The sequence below is a fragment of the Thunnus maccoyii genome, chromosome 2 (assembly GCF_910596095.1).
Source record: "Thunnus maccoyii chromosome 2, fThuMac1.1, whole genome shotgun sequence".
Taxonomy (NCBI): Eukaryota; Metazoa; Chordata; class Actinopteri; order Scombriformes; family Scombridae; genus Thunnus; species Thunnus maccoyii.
The window spans coordinates 8,002,697-8,020,487 of NC_056534.1; the positions used below are offsets into that span (position 1 = coordinate 8,002,697).

The following is a 17,791-nucleotide window of genomic DNA, read 5'->3' on the forward strand; positions in this document are numbered from 1 at the left end:
AGTGTTGCCTCAACTGAAGTTGACATGGCTGCTGTATAAACAAGGTTTTTTTGTGACTGAACCAGATGTGATATGCTGACACTTTGATATGGAGAGGTAAACTTTCTCTCCTCATTTGAAATGATCATCAATGCAACCTGTTCACAACTTTGTCAAAACTACAAATGCAGCCACCTTGCAGACCTGAATCAGGTGTGGAAAGGGCCATTAATTGTAGGTTAAATTAACAGCCAACTACTTATCATTTGGCGCTATCATTGGTGTTATGCTGATCAATAACGGTGAAAGTAGTTGAAATGGAGGGGGTGTAGCTCAGTGGTAGAGCATTTGACTGCAGATCAAGAGGTCCCCAGTTCAATTCTGGGTGCCCCCTACAGACACATGGAATTGTGGCCATCTCATAGAATGTAAAAAATAATGGACGTAGCCACTGTGATGTCACTGGTTTGTTTGTTTAAAGCCAGAAGTGACTATATTTGGAGGAGAGGCTGGAGCTGACCCTAATGCTAGCTGCTAGCTTGGTTAGCATGGTGCATTTACAGTCTATGGTTAACTGTGATAATGCTATAGAGACCAAAACCATTTTTTGTACCTGGCTATAAACATTATTTCTACTGTAAAGTTGGGCATTTTAACACGGGGGTCTATGGGGCTTTTGGAGCCATCCTGAAGTGACCATTTGAGGAACTGCAGTTTTTAGCACTTCTGCACTGGCTTCATTTTTCAGCCCCGGAGGTTGCCACTTGGGCTGTCTTCTCTATAGTCTGTGTGTTACTAAATATATGGATGAAGAGAGTAAACATTAACGTGATTACTTAAACTTAACTTTATTTCCACAGATAACTGTAATGGAATTAATTGTACCCAGCATGAATTCAAGGGATCTAACAACAACACCCAACAACTGTACCCACATTACTCATTTATTTCAAATTAGACGAATTACATAGTTTATGTTTGAACAATAAAAGGTGTTTATATTTTGTTCAAACATAAACTATGTGGGGACCAAAGCTCCTTAGCCCCCTTATCACCAAATAAGATGTGATCAGACCCCTGGATTGTAATCATTTGCTGATGCTTTTGCCAGAAAAGATGTCTGCTTTGATAAATTAATTTCTGGTAAAATGAGTAGTGAATCATTTCGCGAAGGTCAGTGATCAATACCTTCATGTCATGGACAAGGGGGTATAGCTCAGTGGTAGAGCATTTGACTGCAGATCAAGAGGTCCCCAGTTCAAATCTGGGTGCCCCCTCAATTAGACTTTATAAACCATGTTGCCTCAACCGAAGTTGACATGACTTAATCAGATGTGATATGCTGATATTTCACTTCAGATTAAAAGGCCCCTTTTAAAATTCTGGGTGCCTCTTAAATATGTGATGTGTTAGTAAACTCTCTCTCCTCATTTGAAATTGTCAGGAGTGCAACCTGACCACAACTTCTGTCAAAACTACAAAATGCAGCCACCCTGCAGACCGAAATCAGATGTGGAAAAGGCCCTTAAAGGGAAACTTTGGTATTTTTCAACTTGGATCCCATTTTCCCCATCATTTTGTGCCTGAGTCACTATTTGGGACAGCAACTTCATAACAGGCTGTAATGTAATCCGATGGGCAATAGTGCTCTGTTAATGTACGTCCACTAAAAGTGTTTGTTTTTGCCACTGACAGGCCCAGATTGTTATTGTAAGTGTCTGACAATATAATGGAAAGGACAATACAGAGAGATAAAACGTTAATCTCTAACTTTCTTGATCCTGTCTGCTTATTTTGTCTAACCAAGGCTTGCTCAAGGAGAAGTCTCGTTCTGAAATCTCACGAGAGTTCAGAAAAAATCAGCTTAATATTCAGCCATGACAGGGTTGGAGAGAGGAGCGCCGGGAGGAGTTTGTTGTGTTGGAGTACAGAAAACGTAGCTTAGTATTATGTAAAAGATTTTCAAAGCCATGGCTGAATATTTAGCTGCACTTGGCTGTAGATCAGGAGGAGCTCAAAACTGGGTGCTCCCTGAGTTAATGTTATACTATTAAACTTTGAGAAGTTGTTATGATCTTTTTATTTTCCTTGCTAGAACTGTGTATTGGAATTCATTGTGGCCTAAGAGGCGTATCCACATTTCTAATTCAGTGAGTTTTGTGTTAGGCCAGCCAGAGTTTGTTAGAAAGAATGTTTATTGTCCGAGCTGGGGCATATACTGAGCTAAATGCTGAATGTGCATTTGTTCGTCTGGCTTTTTGTGCTGTATGCCTTTGTCCTTTTGTTACATTTGGCTATACTAGTTTTCTTTCTCTGTGGTGTACTCAGGTCTCTCTCACAAAAGAGAGCTTGAGCTCAATGAGATGATTTAATAAAGACTCATAAAAACTCATTTGCCCCTTTTTGACAGATGGCAGTTGAATCACTTCTGTTCAGAGCTCTCTTTTGACACATTTATCGTTGGTTAAATGAGTTGTGAAACAGTTTTTCAAGCTCAATGATCAATGCGTCACTGATCGATAAGTGTAATGATTTTTCCATATGAGGGGTTCAGTGGGAGATCGTTTGACTGCAGCTCAAGAGGTCCCCAGTTCAAATCTAGGTGCCCATTGAACTTTCTCTACTGAAGGGAAAGTGCCATGAATTCAAACTAAACTAAACTAAACTGCTCTGAGGAATTGAACAACAGATGATTTACAGCAAACCTGCTGAAAAAGACAAACCTGTAGAAAAAGACAAATAAACACAAACTGCCTAGCTGTTTTGACATAATTGCACCCTCAGACTGGAAGAATTTGCCAAACTCTGTCAGATCCATTACTTGTTTTATTGACTTCAAGACTTCCGCACACACACATTCACACAAACACAGTCACACACACGATTTTAACCTTTATTTGATAGACAGAAATTGTACTATTGACAAATTTATTTAGTCCAGCAGTTGACCATTTCTTGTTAGTCTTGTGCAGATTATTTCTTTTGAATTTGTTTCTTTTAAGTTTTTTTTGTTTCGGAGGACCTCCTTGAAAATGAGATGGTGCATCTCAAGGGACTTACCTTCAAATGAAAATTTCAAATAAATAATTCAGCCCCCCCTCTACTGCATGTTTGTGATAGAGCCTGCATTGGCGTTATGTCTAACTGTCTCTCTGTATGTTATCAAGCACCACCTTGACCTAGACTGATTGGATAGTGCATGAATAGTGAGTCACAATCTGTTTTTCGAGCAATATTTTGGGGAAACTATGACATGAACATACTTCTCATACAGATAAAAAGCAGAGAAGTGACTCATGCTTTAAGAGTGCTTTGGTTTTAATCACAAGGTAGATACTTTTGTATACATAGGTCAGGTTACTATGTTACTGTGGTTATTGCTGGTTAAATGAGTTGTGAAACAGTTTGTCAGGCCTATGCTCATGCGTAACAAAGGGGTATGGCTCAGTGGTAGATCATTTGACTGCAGATCAAGAGGTCCCCGTTTCAAATCTGGGTGCCACCTCTACTCCAAAGGTAGCCATGGTTGCCCACATGGAAAGAAGAAGAAAGCTCTCGTGCTGACGTTTCAGTTACCATCTTAATTATCAGTTAAATTAGTAAAGAAAAAGGTTCTGTGATGAATTTGTTGTGACCCTTTATAACAGGTGTGTGAAAGGGGGTATAGCTCAGTGGTAGAACATTTGACTGCAGATCAAGAGGTCCCCAGATTTCAAATCTGGGTGCCCCCTGTACTCCAAAGGCAGTCATGTATTTTAATCACATAGTGGGTGTTGTTGCCCAGACAGAAAAAAGGAAAAATATTTTTTGTTACTGTTACCGCAATAGACATCTGTTTAATGAGTCTGTTAAATCTACAAATACAGCCACCTTGCTGACTAGAATCACATGTGGAAGGGTCCATTAATCATGGGTTAAATAAGAGGCAGAACTGAGAGGTAGAGCATTTGACTGCAGATCAAAAGGTCCCTAATTCAAATCTGGGCGCCTCCTATCTGGGTTGTTTTTTTTTTTAGACTTTCTCAATTTATAGTAAGGGACCATCCTTGATCCCTACAGTCATAAATCAGTTTGATTTAACTCTTTGTCAACAAATAGTCAGCGTTAAAATTGTTTTCTGTAAATTAACTCTGACAGTTTTATCATGATGACATTTAACTATCAATGGAATCCATTGTAACAGCCATGAATTCCAGCTGCCAACAGCTGTTGTTTTTATCAAAGGACAAGCAGACAAACCTATAAAGCCACCTTTCAAAACGAGGTCACTTCAACTAGTTGCAGAGAAGTGGGTGTGAACTAGAAAATTCTGTGTATTCAGTTGTGTTTTTGTGAAATCCACAGAGCAGGAGGCCCATGTACACAGCTGGGCAAGTCAGCCCAATTCAAAATGCATGCTTGAATATTGGGATCAAAGCTGACATTTCCTTACCAACAGAAAAGCAAGTCAACCACACAAGTAGCCTAGGGGGCACTCAGAGTTGAATTGAGGACCTCTTGAACTGCAGTCAAGTGAGTTATACCCAGTCACTGGTGTGACATTGTTTTAATCAATAGGCAAAGCATTGATGACAGACTCAGACTGACTACATTTACAGTATGCTGTTTTTTTCTGTTCTCTAAGCAAAAACATCCATCGCATTCTTACAATAGAGGGCTTTGAGCTGTTGTGGTGCCATGAACATATTCCAGACAATCACACCATATTGTTATTTTGCCTCCCACTCAAATCAGTTTAAGAGTCATCCTTGAGCTATACCCCCTCATATAGGTGTGTCATAAGGGATTATAAGTGGATTGATATTTACAAGATAATGGTATATGGGGATATTGCCTAATAATAGGACCAGTGTAAGAGTCATCCTCGTACATATGGATAGAGCTACCTTTGTCTGATAAGGAAATTCTATCAAAAAAAAAATTTACTTACATGAAGCACCCACATTTGATCTGAAGTTAAATGCTCTACCCCTGGGCTATACCCTCTTTCTTATATCTTTACGAATTTAACTGATAATTGAGTCAGTAACTAAAATGTCATTTGGAGTATTTTCCCCTCCTCTCCATGTGGACAAACATGGCTACATTTGTAGTACAGGGGGCACCCAGATTTGAACAGGGGACCTCTTGATCTGCAGTCAAATGCTCTACCACTGATCTCTACCCCCTTTCATATACATACCATCGAGTCAGCAAAATATTTACCAGAGAGTTTTTTCTTTGCTAATTTAACTGATAATTAAAAGGTCATGACAAGGATACAAATATTCATAAAAAACCCACTACTTGTGCTTTGCCAAATAACGTATTTGTATTTGGGCACACCCCTAATATAAAGGGTCAGCGAACTGATAATTAAGACAGTAACTAAAATGTCAGCAGGAGGATTTTCTCCTCTTCTCCATGTGAGCAAACAGGGCTACCTTTGTAGGACAGGGGGCACCCAGATTTGAACTGGGGACCTCTTGATCTGCAGTCAAATGCTCTACCACTGAGCTATACCCCCTTTCAAACACCTGTTAGAAAGGCTCAGAAAAAAAATCATCAGAGTCTTTATCTTTATTAATCTAACTGATAATTAAGACAGTAACTAAAATTTCAGCAGGAGGATTTTCACCTCTTCACCATGTGGGCAAACATGGCTACTTTTGTGGAACAGGGGGAATACAGATTTGAACTGGGGACCACTTGATCTGCAGTCAAATGCTCTACCACTGAGCTATACAGCCTTTTGCAATCACTGGGCCTCAACCATGGGGTCAGACAAAGGCAGGCCTACATGTAAACTCTGAGGCCTGGCCACGAGGCCGCCTATTTCCTTTGTTTCCTGAAACAAATGAACAGCGCTGAAATGCTGCTCACAGACTCCATTTTCCATGATGCCTTGCAAGTTCACGCCTAAGTGTGAACTCAGCAGGAATCCTTAGGCTATCGTCTCTGATTGGCAGAGACGCATCAACATCACAGGGAGCCATGGCAACACAGCTCTGACATCACTGCTCCTTTAAGTACTGGCTAGAGATGGCCATTGTTGCTTTCCATTGCAATTAAGCTAACAGAAGATCCGCTTTCTCTGATAGCCATCTGATAGCCAGATACTAATTTAACTGATAATTAAAACAGTAACTGAAATATTACTTGGGGGATTTTCTCCCCTTCTCCATGTGGGCAAACATGGCTACCCTTGGAGTACAAGGGGCACCCAGATTTGAACTAGGGACCTCTTGATCTGCAGTCAAATGCTCTACCACTGAGCTATACCCTCTTTCACACATGTTATACAATGGGTCAGAAAAAAATTCATCACAGAACCTTTTTCTTTACCAATTTAACTGATGATTAAGATAGTAACTAAAATGTCAGCAGGAGGATGTCCTCCTTTTCTCCATGTGGGCAAACATGGCTACCTTTGGGATACAGGGGGCACCCAGATTTGAACTGGGGACCTCTTGATCTGCAGTCAAATGCTCTACCACTGAGCTATACCCCCTTTCACACACGTGTTACAATGGGTCAGAAAAAAATTCATCACAGAACCTTTTTCTTTACCAATTTAACTGATGATTAAGATAGTAACTAAAATGTCAGGAGGAGGTTATTCTCCTTTTCGCCATGTGGGCAACCATGGCTACCTTTGGGATACAGGGGGCACCCAGATTTGAACTGGGGACCTCTTGATCTGCAGTCAAATGCTCTACCACTGAGCTATACCCCCTTTCACACATCTGTCACAAAGGGTGAGAAAAAAATTCATCACATAACCTTTTTCTTTACTAATTTAACTGCTAATTCAAACAGTAACTAAAATGTCAGCAGGACAGCTTTCTTCTCTTCATGTGGGCAAACATGGCTACCTTTGGGGTACAGGGGGCACCCAGATTTGAATTGGGGACCTTTTGATCTGCAGTCAAATGCTCTACCACTGAGCTATACCCCCTTTCACACATGTGATACAATGGGTCAGAAAAAAATTCATCACAGAACCTTTTTTTTTTAAATCAATTTAACTGATGATTAAGATAGTAACTAAAATGTCAGGAGGAGGTTTTTCTCCTTTTCGCCATGTGGGCAACCACGGCAACCTTTGGGATACAGGGGGCACCCAGATTTGAACTGGGGACCTCTTGATCTGCAGTCAAATGCTCTACCACTGAGCTATACCCCCTTTCACACATGTGATATAATGGGTCAGAAAAAAATTCATCACAGAACCTTTTTTTTTTAAAATCAATTTAACTGATGATTAAGATAGTAACTAAAATGTCAGGAGGAGGTTATTCTCCTTTTCGCCATGTGGGCAACCATGGCTACCTTTGGGATACAGGGGGCACCCAGATTTGAACTGGGGACCTCTTGATCTGCAGTCAAATGCTCTACCACTGAGCTATACCCCCTTTCACACATGCATCACAAAGGGTGAGAAAAAAATTCATCACATAACCTTTTTCTTTACTAATTTAACTGCTAATTCAAACAGTAACTAAAATGTCAGCAGGACAGCTTTCTTCTCTTCATGTGGGCAACCATGGCTACCTTTGGGGTACAGGGGGCACCCAGATTTGAACTGGGGACCTCTTGATCTGCAGTCAAATGCTCTACCACTGAGCTATACCCCCTTTCACACATGTGATACAATGGGTCAGAAAAAAATTCATCACAGAACCTTTTTTTAAAAAATCAATTTAACTGATGATTAAGATAGTAACTAAAATGTCAGGAGGAGGTTTTTCTCCTTTTCGCCATGTGGGCAACCACGGCAACCTTTGGGATACAGGGGGCACCCAGATTTGAACTGGGGACCTCTTGATCTGCAGTCAAATGCTCTACCACTGAGCTATACCCCCTTTCACACGTTATACAATGGGTCAGAAAAAAATTCATCACAGAACCTTTTTTTTTTTTTTTTTTACCAATTGAACTGATGATTAAGATAGTAAGTAAAATGGCAGGAGGAGGTTTTTCTCTTTTTCTCCATGTGGGCAACCATGGCTACCTTTGGGGTACAGGGGGCACCCAGAGTTGAACTGGGGACCTCTTGATCTGCAGTCAAATGCTCTACCACTGAGCTATACCCCCTTTCACACATCTGTCACAAAGGGTGAGAAAAAAATTCATCACATAACCTTTTTCTTTACTAATTTAACTGCTAATTCAAACAGTAACTAAAATGTCAGCAGGACAGCTTTCTTCTCTTCATGTGGGCAAACATGGCTACCTTTGGGGTACAGGGGGCACCCAGATTTGAATTGGGGACCTTTTGATCTGCAGTCAAATGCTCTACCACTGAGCTATACCCCCTTTCACACATGTGATACAATGGGTCAGAAAAAAATTCATCACAGAACCTTTTTTTAAAAAATCAATTTAACTGATGATTAAGATAGTAACTAAAATGTCAGGAGGAGGTTTTTCTCCTTTTCGCCATGTGGGCAACCACGGCAACCTTTGGGATACAGGGGGCACCCAGATTTGAACTGGGGACCTCTTGATCTGCAGTCAAATGCTCTACCACTGAGCTATACCCCCTTTCACACGTTATACAATGGGTCAGAAAAAAATTCATCACAGAACCTTTTTTTTTTTTTTTTTTACCAATTGAACTGATGATTAAGATAGTAAGTAAAATGGCAGGAGGAGGTTTTTCTCTTTTTCTCCATGTGGGCAACCATGGCTACCTTTGGGGTACAGGGGGCACCCAGATTTGAACTGGGGACCTCTTGATCTGCAGTCAAATGCTCTACCACTGAGCTATACCCCCTTTCACACACGTGTTACAAAGGGTGAGAAAAAAATTCATCACAGAACCTTTTTCTTTACCAATTTAACTGATGATTAAGATAGTAACTAAAGTGTCAGCAGGAGGATGTCCTCCTTTTCTCCATGTGGGCAAACATGGCTACCTTTGGGATACAGGGGGCACCCAGATTTGAACTGGGGACCTCTTGATCTGCAGTCAAATGCTCTACCACTGAGCTATACCCCCTTTCACACATGTGTTACAAAGGGTGAGAAAAAAATTCATCACAGAACCATTTTTTTTTTAATCAATTTAACTGATGATTAAGATAGTAACTAAAATGTCAGCAGGAGGATGTCTCCCTTTTCTCCATGTGGGCAAACATGGCTACCTTTGGGATACAGGGGGAACCGAGATTTGAACTGAGGACCTCTTGATCTGCAGTCAAATGCTCTGCCACTGAGCTATACCCCCTTTCAAACATGTGGTACAATGGGTCAGAAAAAAATTCATCACAGAACCTTTTTTTTTTTTTTACCAATTGAACTGATGATCAAGATAGTAACTAAAATGGCAGGAGGAGGTTTTTCTCTTTTTCTCCATGTGGGCAACCATGGCTACCTTTGGGGTACAGGGGGCACCCAGATTTGAACTGGGGACCTCTTGATCTGCAGTCAAATGCTCTACCACTGAGCTATACCCCCTTTCACACACGAGTTACAAAGTGTCAAAAAAAATTCATCACAGAACCTTTTTCTTTACTAATTTAACTAATGATTCAGACAGTAACTAAAATGTCAGCAGTAGGATGTCCTCCTCTTCTCCATGTGGGCAACAACGGCTACCTTTGTAGGACAGGGGGCACCCAGATTTGAACTGAGGACCTTTTGATCTGCAGTCAAATGCTCTACCACTGAGCTATACCCCCTTTCACACATGTGATACAATGGGTCAGAAAAAAATTCATCACAGAACCTTTTTTTTAAAATCAATTTAACTGATGATTAAGATAGTAACTAAAATGTCAGGAGGAGGTTTTTCTCCTTTTCGCCATGTGGGCAACCACGGCAACCTTTGGGATACAGGGGGCACCCAGATTTGAACTGGGGACCTCTTGATCTGCAGTCAAATGCTCTACCACTGAGCTATACCCCCTTTCACACACGTGTTACAAAGGGTCAGAAAAAAATTCATCACAGAACCTTTTTCTTTACCAATTTAACTGATGATTAAGATAGTAACTAAAATGTCAGCAGGAGGATGTCCTCCTCTTCTCCATGTGGGCAAACATGGCTACCTTTGGGATACAGGGGGCACCCAGATTTGAACTGGGGACCTCTTGATCTGCAGTCAAATGCTCTACCACTGAGCTATAACCCCTTTCACACACGTGTTACAAAGGGTCAGAAAAAAATTCATCACAGAACCTTTTTCTTTACTAATTTGACTGCTAATTCAAACAGTAACTAAAATGTCAGCAGGACAGCTTTCTTCTCTTCATGTGGGCAAACATGGCTACCTTTGTAGAACAGGGGGCACCCAGATTTGAACTGGGGACCTCTTGATTTGCAGTCAAATGCTCTACCACTGAGCTCAACAGTTGGAATAGCCCAAACATGTATATTAGATCTTCAAATTCTATTGACATAATAACTGCGCAAGGCCCTTTAACCTTCTAGTGGAAGTGACATAGGAAGTAATGAAATCTGAACAGAACTGCTCAGCTGGACGCCTTGGAAATGAATGATATACACAGGTGTAAATGGCGGTATGTCTTGGTTGTCCACTTGTGTTCAGATTTTAAAACCAAGTGTAAACAGCCTCACAGGAACAGGGCGAGGTGACTTATGTCAAAATGTGTTTTTTTCTCTTCTTACTCACTGTACAAAACCATCCACCAATGATTAAAATCTGAGATCCAGTTCAGACGTTAACCCATCCAATCATATGGCACAACAGACATCCCTGTTTAATCCAGACAGTTAAGGGTCCACACATGAACACAGGGATCAAAGATGGCACAACATCAGACAAGAGGGAACCCGTATTTGTATAGGGGGCCTCCTAATCTGCAGTCAAATGCTCTACCACTGAGATATACCGCCTTTCACACATGTGATACAATGGGTCAGAAAAAAATTCATCACAGAACCTTTTTTTTTTAAATCAATTTAACTGATGATTAAGATAGTAACTAAAATGTCAGGAGGAGGTTTTTCTCCTTTTCGCCATGTGGGCAACCACGGCAACCTTTGGGATACAGGGGGCACCCAGATTTGAACTGGGGACCTCTTGATCTGCAGTCAAATGCTCTACCACTGAGCTATACCCCCTTTCATACACGTGTTACAAAGGGTCAGAAAAAAATTCATCACAGAACCTTTTTTTTTTTTATCAATTTAACTGATGATTAAGATAGTAACTAAAATGTCAGCAGGAGGATGTCTCCCTTTTCTCCATGTGGGCAAACATGGCTACCTTTGGGATAAAGGGGGCACCCAGATTTGAACTGGGGACCTCTTGATCTGCAGTCAAATGCTCTACCACTGAGCTATACCCCCTTTCACACACGTGTTACAAAGGGTCAGAAAAAAATTCATCACAGAACCTTTTTCTTTACCAATTTAACTGATGATTAAGATAGTAACTAAAATGTCGGCAGGAGGATGTCCTCCTCTTCTCCATGTGGGCAAACATGGCTACCTTTGGGATACAGGGGGCACACAGATTTGAACTGGGGACCTCTTGATCTGCAGTCAAATGCTCTACCACTGAGCTATACCCCCTTTCACACACGTGTTACAAAGGGTCAGAAAAAAATTCATCACAGAACCTTTTTCTTTACTAATTTGACTGCTAATTCAAACAGTAACTGAAATGTCAGCAGGACAGCTTTCTTCTCTTCATGTGGGCAAACATGGCTACCTTTGTAGAACAGGGGGCACCCAGATTTGAACTGGGGACCTCTTGATTTGCAGTCAAATGCTCTACCACTGAGCTCAACAGTTGGAATAGCCCAAACATGTATATTAGATCTTCAAATTCTATTGACATAATAACTGCGCAAGGCCCTTTGACCTTCTAGTGGAAGTGACATAGGAAGTAATGAAATCTGAACAGAACTGCTCAGCTGAACGCCTTGGAAATGAATGATATACACAGGTGTAAATGGCGGTATGTCTTGGTTGTCCACTTGTGTTCAGATTTTAAAACCAAGTGTAAACAGCCTCACAGGAACAGGGCGAGGTGACTTATGTCAAAATGTGTTTTTTTCTCTTCTTACTCACTGTACAAAACCATCCACCAATGATTAAAATCTGAGATCCAGTTCAGACGTTAACCCATCCAATCATATGGCACAACAGACATCCCTGTTTAATCCAGACAGTTAAGGGTCCACACATGAACACAGGGATCAAAGATGGCACAACATCAGACAAGAGGGAACCCGTATTTGTATAGGGGGCCTCCTAATCTGTAGTCAAATGCTCTTCCACTGAACTATATGCCCTCACTTATCATACTCCTTAATCAATAAAGGGTTGATCATATAATCTGACAAACTGTTTAAACTGTTTGACTGCTCATTCAAATTGCATAATACATTAACATTGTGGTCACAGAATGAGCTGTTTTATGTCAAAACAGGTGTTTTTTTTAATCTCTCAAGATCCATCATGTGATTTAAACTCCTGCAGCATAAGCTACCTCTCTTATGCCTCATTCTTGTATAGATCCAGGTTGACTTAAATAAATATAATTTAAACTCAAATGCAATGAACAGGGTATTGAGATTTGAATACCTGTTAATCTGCAGTAAGCAATTATAATTACACCAAGTTATAACTGCATGTACAAATTCTGTCTTAATGAAATCAGCTCAGCTAAAGACCTATGCTTCAATGTGGGGATCAAAACGAGCCTTTTTTGTAAAGACAACCAAAGGTTAACCTGCAGTATCAATGTAGGAGCCACCAAGAGTTGAACTGGGGACCTTTTCATTCGCAGTCAAATGCCCTCTCATTTACAAATACCATTACTGTAAAGCAAATAGAGCTTGGCATATTTCATCTTTAATTTATCCAGCACTAAACAATCGAGAGTGAGCTGTTGTTATTGACAATGTTCTTTATTTGTTGTTTCTTGTTTGGCGGTTTTTCACTGAACACCATGTCTAAACTGAAAGCATTTCAGTTGTGTTTTTCAGTCATATGTCTCACTCTCCTTCTAACTGTGTAGTTGGCTTTTGGACAAAACATGTTGCACAATGTAGGAATGAGCGAAACACCTTTAATATTAAAATCTTAAGAAAAGATATTATTGAAAGTCAACTGTTTATGCGTACAGAATGTACTTTGAATTTAGGATTATTTGAGTTGACACTGCTAATGGCTCACCCTCTTTTTTGTCGTAGCCTGAAAGACAGATTATGTTCAGACAAAGTAAATATGATTATGCAAACAGGCACAACTGTTGTGTGAGGCTTAGCACAATAGCTCATTAGCCCAGCACAGTGGAAACATCAGCAGTGTGCAAATTAAGTGACCACTGGTATCCACTGATCATCCTGCTGTGAGCAATTTGGTCAGCAGGCGGGCTGTGCAGCTTTGTTATAGAAACAGCATGTTTTGGCTTTCATAAGGAGCAGGGAGAGAGGAAAGGATAGCACATTTGATAAGTTATCACCATAGGGCGTCATCTCATGGTTGTTTTTGATTCAGCCTCATATGATTCCATACACAACATTAGGTTGTGACACTGATAAAAGGCTTCAGAAAGGAAACTGAGTTGGAATATGTGTAATCTGGGTAAATGGGAAAATGATAGTAGGAATAATAATAGTTTTAATATGCTGCTGACAATGTCAACATGTTAATTAGACTATTAAAGAGGGAAGATAGGAAAGAAATTGCTATGAGCATCAAAAGAATATATCTTATGTGCAGATGTTAAGGGAAAAAGTCACTGTTCAGTTATCTGAAGTCTTTTAGTCATAAATATTGATACTTCAGTACTTTTCTCCTATCACTCCGCTTTTTCTAAATCAGTGTTGTCATTCAATATATGTCCATTATTGCTGTCGTCCTGTCCTGCTTTGTTTCTGTTCAGTGGTTTTAAGAGAATATGGCAGATAAGGAGGAGGAAGAGGAGGGGGAGCAAGAAGCAAGGGGTGCAGAAGAGGAAGTGGAGGAGAGAGATTTGGATGGAGAGAAAGAGGTAGAGTGAACAGGGCCATGGCCAGATTTTTAGAAATACTGAGGTCATAAGTAATCGAACACACCTTTCACTACGCACCAAAAATTTTGAAGAAACTAGAAACCAATAAGAAGATCATATAACTCTTTATTACAGTTTTTTAGAATGTTGTTAGAATCACAAATTTAAAATTTAGAAAGGGGGACGTAACCTCAGTGTCATGGATTGTGGCTTTATGGCCCTGGGGGTGAAGTAGAATTCAGATTTTTAAAAAAAACCTGGATGACGATAATGGCGATGATGATGCTGATGGTGAAGTGGACATAAACTCTCAGCCTCCTGTGCTGGAAACTGTAAGTACTCATGCTGCAGTCAGGTGCTCTGGAAAAAAGCATCCCTTAAATGGCAAATATAAGTCAATACAAAAGATGATGATGCTGTCCAGTCATGCTATCATGTGTTTATCACTAATTGAGTCATGCAGCAGGACCATATAAAGTCATAACAACTGCATCCGCTATTGCCAGGGTAATGAGGAAAAAACGTCTGCTACATTTCTTCCTGTTTTTCCCCATGGCCAAGAGGTCCAATTCCCACATGACCTGAATAGGGGGAAACCGGACACACGCACACACACACAAACACACACACACATAACATACAGTACTAGGTAATGTCACATGTACTATACATGAGGTCTAGACGTCTCCAGCTGTCATAGGGTGCAAAGCATCCTTTCTCTTCGTCACATCGAGTAGAACAAGTGTATCTATAAAAACGTGTCCCGTATGTCCCTGCAAACCATGTGTGTCTTTGTGATTTTTTTCACATGAAATGTCTAAAACAAAACATATACTTATCTTTGAAACTATCACATACACATGATATTCTACGTTAGTTTTTCACATGTAATATCACAGTGACATTCTGAAGCTTTCTGAGTGTATCTGAATCATGAACAGAATGAAAATGTGTCAAACAGGAAGACAAACTGAGAATCTCTGTTATTGTACTCGCTTTAAAATTAGTTCAAGGTTAATAGGCTTTTGATTTTAAAATTGTTTTGTGTTTGTTTGTATTGTACCTCATCTTACAAGAACATTGCACAGAAAACTTTTGAAATAGGTGGTGCTGGAAGTGTGGCGAGCTAACCACTAATATGCTAGCGCTACCCAGCCACAAAAGCCCAGCAAGCTAGGTGGCTATTAGACCAGATCAGCCAGCTTAGGTCACCTGGACTCATCAGCTCTCTGTTCCTTCACAATTTATGTGTTGAACTCTATGCTTTAAACACTTCGCTTGAGTGAATCAACAGACAATCAATGTGAAAATAATCAGCAGATTAATAGATAATTAAAATAATCATTAGTTACAGCCCTATCTTTAGCAGATGTTTCATGAATGTTGTATCTCAGTTCTAGACAAGGAAGATATTTTTGTAACACTGCCTACATCACCACACAATCATAATGCAGTTTTTCCTAACAATAAATAAAACATATGGTCACTCAGATGGAGGATAATAGATCATGTGTGTATATTTTAGGGACGTGTTAAGTGCTCTATACTGTATGTGACAGTGTGAATGCTGGCTGTTGTTTAAGATTATTTGTAATATTATCTTATTCTTTTTTCTACTGTTTTAATGTCCCAAATAAACCGAAACTTAAAGTGTTTAGTTGGTTTGAGTCTCATTTTGTGACAAGTAAGTTATTGGGATTTTTGAGCGTGTTGATTTTTATAGTGTACTGAAATTAATTGAAACCAATGTCTGCTTGACAGGTAAGCTAAAAGCTAAACAGTAGACAGTAATGTATTTGACTCTTATGCTATGGGCTGTATCACGTAAAGCTGTTAGTATGTTCTTCCTCACCTGCACACTGTGCTTGTACACTATGAACCTCAGAGGTGTAAATATATGAGCCTGTGTTGACTGTCTGGATGTGGGGGTGTATCTGAAAAGCAGCGTGCACACACAGTCAGCTCTTCCTGCATGAATAAAAAAGGGCCCTCGGTGTTTCACACTCCTGATCCTGGTGACAGCCATGTTCCACAGCTGCTCCACGCTCGCTGCCTCATTGTGCTGTTTGTATATTTAGCCGTTCCACTTCCTCTGCTGTTGATGCTGGGAAAACACACAACAATACAGCCGTGATTCTGCACCCCTCCCTCTGCCTTTCCTCTCCTCTCAGCATCCTCCCCCTCCTCCCCTTTTCCTCCCTCACGCCTTCCCTTGACTCAGTGCTCCCTTATTCGCTCTCCGTTTCATCAAAGGTTTCGTTGAGAAAGAAACCGTGTGGTGACTCACACTCAGCCACAACAATGCCAAGGGGCAGCCATGTTTTTCCGGATCACACTTAACATTTGGTTAGCACCAGTTCAAATACAATATGAAAGCCCAAAAATGGAATATGAGCCTGTAAAATCTAAATAAAGACCTGGGAGGAAAAACACTGCAAGAAATTTAAGTTTTTTGCTTGTACTTTACTATTCTTGGTTCCATTGTTTACTTCAGGGTCCAGTACAACTATTTTTTCCTTTGGTCATATTACTGGCAGAGCTTAGTGTTCACTTATCTTTTAAAAAGTTCATACTTGTTGATACACATGTTAAAATCACTGATTGATGTCGGATCAGTGAGTTTCGGGGACCTCTCAACATCACACACCCTCTCCAGGATGGTTCATATGTGACTGATCAGAGGCCTGCCAGGGATGTAGAGGAAGTAAAAAATGTTTGATCTAAGTTTACCCAACTTACGAAACTTTGTGGCATAAATTCATGGGAAACGTTATTAATAGATGGATATATTATTATTGATGTCTTACTTCAAATAAATCAGTCATGAGTGTCGTCTTTGCTGCTATGATGATGATAAAGTTCCTCTCCAACAGTCCAGACTGTGCGAAGGAATTTTTTTCTTTTCTTTGCTCAGCTCATTCATAATCAAATTATGTATTTGTCATGAATTTATTAACCTTTCACTGTAAAGGCAACTGGATCTCAGACACTGGTTATTCAGTGTTTGTGTCTCAACCTGCGTTGGTGTTTGCATTTTGCAGCTGTTACCCATCAAAGAATTTCATTAGTCTGGGTTTCAGTTGAGAGTGTGTACAGTATTGTCCCAATGCTGGTTCACATCCCCTACAAAATTGAGGTAGTTTAAATGAAAATGGTTCATTTAAAAGATATTAAATTTTTGGTCCAAAACTCATCTACAGTACATATTACTGCAGTCTAAATGTATTAGAAGTTGCAGCCTTCAAAGACATAAACTAAAATGACATGACAAGTGACAAAGTAACACAATATAAATACAGTACAATGGATATTTGTGGCCTGCAGCTAAATTGACTGAAGTGCAACCAAGGTAGACAACCTGTATGAGTTAATCTAATGGAAGGATTCAGGATTATGAAGACACGTAAAAATGTGGTCAAGGTTATAGAACTGGAGCTGGTTTACTAGAGTTGTAGACATTTTTTTAAAAAGGCTGGTCAAAAATCTTTGCTTTTTTTTTTTTTTAGCAGATTTCTCAATACATGATTGTAGTTCAGGAGAGAGAGAAGGTAATCACAAGAATGGTGGTTTGATTACTGGCTTTTCATGTCAAAATGACCTCAAGAACGACACTGAACCCCAAATTGTTCCAGAAATGGGAACATTTTGGACCAAAGCGTTTTCCAAATGAATGCAGTGACATCAGAATTTCAATTAAGTTCTCATATACCATAAAGTCTTAATGACAGGTGCATCTCACCAAAATTCAGTTAAGTGGGAAGATTGATTAATTTTACCTGATAAAGGTCTGACTGAAATATCATCAGTAAATTAAGTGGTTCCTTCTCAGTTAACAGATGATCAAAAATTTCAAATAAA

At 40.0% G+C, this 17,791-nt stretch overlaps 25 non-coding genes across 25 annotated transcripts; 3 read left to right on the forward strand and 22 right to left on the reverse strand.

Annotated features, from left to right (window-relative positions):
* Positions 1-301: 301 nt before the first annotated feature.
* On the forward strand, positions 302-373 carry trnac-gca. Its single transcript has one exon. It is a non-coding gene; the product is annotated as a tRNA-Cys (tRNA).
* An 811-nt stretch (positions 374-1,184) lies between these two features.
* Positions 1,185-1,256, forward strand: trnac-gca. Its single transcript has one exon. It is a non-coding gene; the product is annotated as a tRNA-Cys (tRNA).
* A 2,380-nt stretch (positions 1,257-3,636) lies between these two features.
* Positions 3,637-3,710, forward strand: trnac-gca. Its single transcript has one exon. It is a non-coding gene; the product is annotated as a tRNA-Cys (tRNA).
* Positions 3,711-5,413: 1,703 nt separating this feature from the next.
* Positions 5,414-5,485, reverse strand: trnac-gca. Its single transcript has one exon. It is a non-coding gene; the product is annotated as a tRNA-Cys (tRNA).
* A 679-nt stretch (positions 5,486-6,164) lies between these two features.
* trnac-gca lies at positions 6,165-6,244 on the reverse strand. The gene has a single exon. It is a non-coding gene; the product is annotated as a tRNA-Cys (tRNA).
* A 153-nt stretch (positions 6,245-6,397) lies between these two features.
* On the reverse strand, positions 6,398-6,469 carry trnac-gca. The gene has a single exon. It is a non-coding gene; the product is annotated as a tRNA-Cys (tRNA).
* A 153-nt stretch (positions 6,470-6,622) lies between these two features.
* trnac-gca lies at positions 6,623-6,694 on the reverse strand. The gene has a single exon. It is a non-coding gene; the product is annotated as a tRNA-Cys (tRNA).
* Positions 6,695-6,844: 150 nt separating this feature from the next.
* Positions 6,845-6,916, reverse strand: trnac-gca. The gene has a single exon. It is a non-coding gene; the product is annotated as a tRNA-Cys (tRNA).
* A 156-nt stretch (positions 6,917-7,072) lies between these two features.
* trnac-gca lies at positions 7,073-7,144 on the reverse strand. Its single transcript has one exon. It is a non-coding gene; the product is annotated as a tRNA-Cys (tRNA).
* A 157-nt stretch (positions 7,145-7,301) lies between these two features.
* trnac-gca lies at positions 7,302-7,373 on the reverse strand. The gene has a single exon. It is a non-coding gene; the product is annotated as a tRNA-Cys (tRNA).
* A 150-nt stretch (positions 7,374-7,523) lies between these two features.
* Positions 7,524-7,595, reverse strand: trnac-gca. Its single transcript has one exon. It is a non-coding gene; the product is annotated as a tRNA-Cys (tRNA).
* A 156-nt stretch (positions 7,596-7,751) lies between these two features.
* Positions 7,752-7,823, reverse strand: trnac-gca. Its single transcript has one exon. It is a non-coding gene; the product is annotated as a tRNA-Cys (tRNA).
* A 160-nt stretch (positions 7,824-7,983) lies between these two features.
* Positions 7,984-8,055, reverse strand: trnac-gca. The gene has a single exon. It is a non-coding gene; the product is annotated as a tRNA-Cys (tRNA).
* Positions 8,056-8,205: 150 nt separating this feature from the next.
* Positions 8,206-8,277, reverse strand: trnac-gca. The gene has a single exon. It is a non-coding gene; the product is annotated as a tRNA-Cys (tRNA).
* A 156-nt stretch (positions 8,278-8,433) lies between these two features.
* trnac-gca lies at positions 8,434-8,505 on the reverse strand. Its single transcript has one exon. It is a non-coding gene; the product is annotated as a tRNA-Cys (tRNA).
* Positions 8,506-8,665: 160 nt separating this feature from the next.
* Positions 8,666-8,737, reverse strand: trnac-gca. The gene has a single exon. It is a non-coding gene; the product is annotated as a tRNA-Cys (tRNA).
* Positions 8,738-8,890: 153 nt separating this feature from the next.
* On the reverse strand, positions 8,891-8,962 carry trnac-gca. Its single transcript has one exon. It is a non-coding gene; the product is annotated as a tRNA-Cys (tRNA).
* A 156-nt stretch (positions 8,963-9,118) lies between these two features.
* Positions 9,119-9,190, reverse strand: trnac-gca. Its single transcript has one exon. It is a non-coding gene; the product is annotated as a tRNA-Cys (tRNA).
* A 158-nt stretch (positions 9,191-9,348) lies between these two features.
* Positions 9,349-9,420, reverse strand: trnac-gca. The gene has a single exon. It is a non-coding gene; the product is annotated as a tRNA-Cys (tRNA).
* A 152-nt stretch (positions 9,421-9,572) lies between these two features.
* trnac-gca lies at positions 9,573-9,644 on the reverse strand. The gene has a single exon. It is a non-coding gene; the product is annotated as a tRNA-Cys (tRNA).
* Positions 9,645-9,799: 155 nt separating this feature from the next.
* Positions 9,800-9,871, reverse strand: trnac-gca. Its single transcript has one exon. It is a non-coding gene; the product is annotated as a tRNA-Cys (tRNA).
* A 153-nt stretch (positions 9,872-10,024) lies between these two features.
* Positions 10,025-10,096, reverse strand: trnac-gca. Its single transcript has one exon. It is a non-coding gene; the product is annotated as a tRNA-Cys (tRNA).
* An 881-nt stretch (positions 10,097-10,977) lies between these two features.
* On the reverse strand, positions 10,978-11,049 carry trnac-gca. The gene has a single exon. It is a non-coding gene; the product is annotated as a tRNA-Cys (tRNA).
* A 156-nt stretch (positions 11,050-11,205) lies between these two features.
* trnac-gca lies at positions 11,206-11,277 on the reverse strand. Its single transcript has one exon. It is a non-coding gene; the product is annotated as a tRNA-Cys (tRNA).
* Positions 11,278-11,430: 153 nt separating this feature from the next.
* trnac-gca lies at positions 11,431-11,502 on the reverse strand. Its single transcript has one exon. It is a non-coding gene; the product is annotated as a tRNA-Cys (tRNA).
* Positions 11,503-17,791: the final 6,289 nt, after the last annotated feature.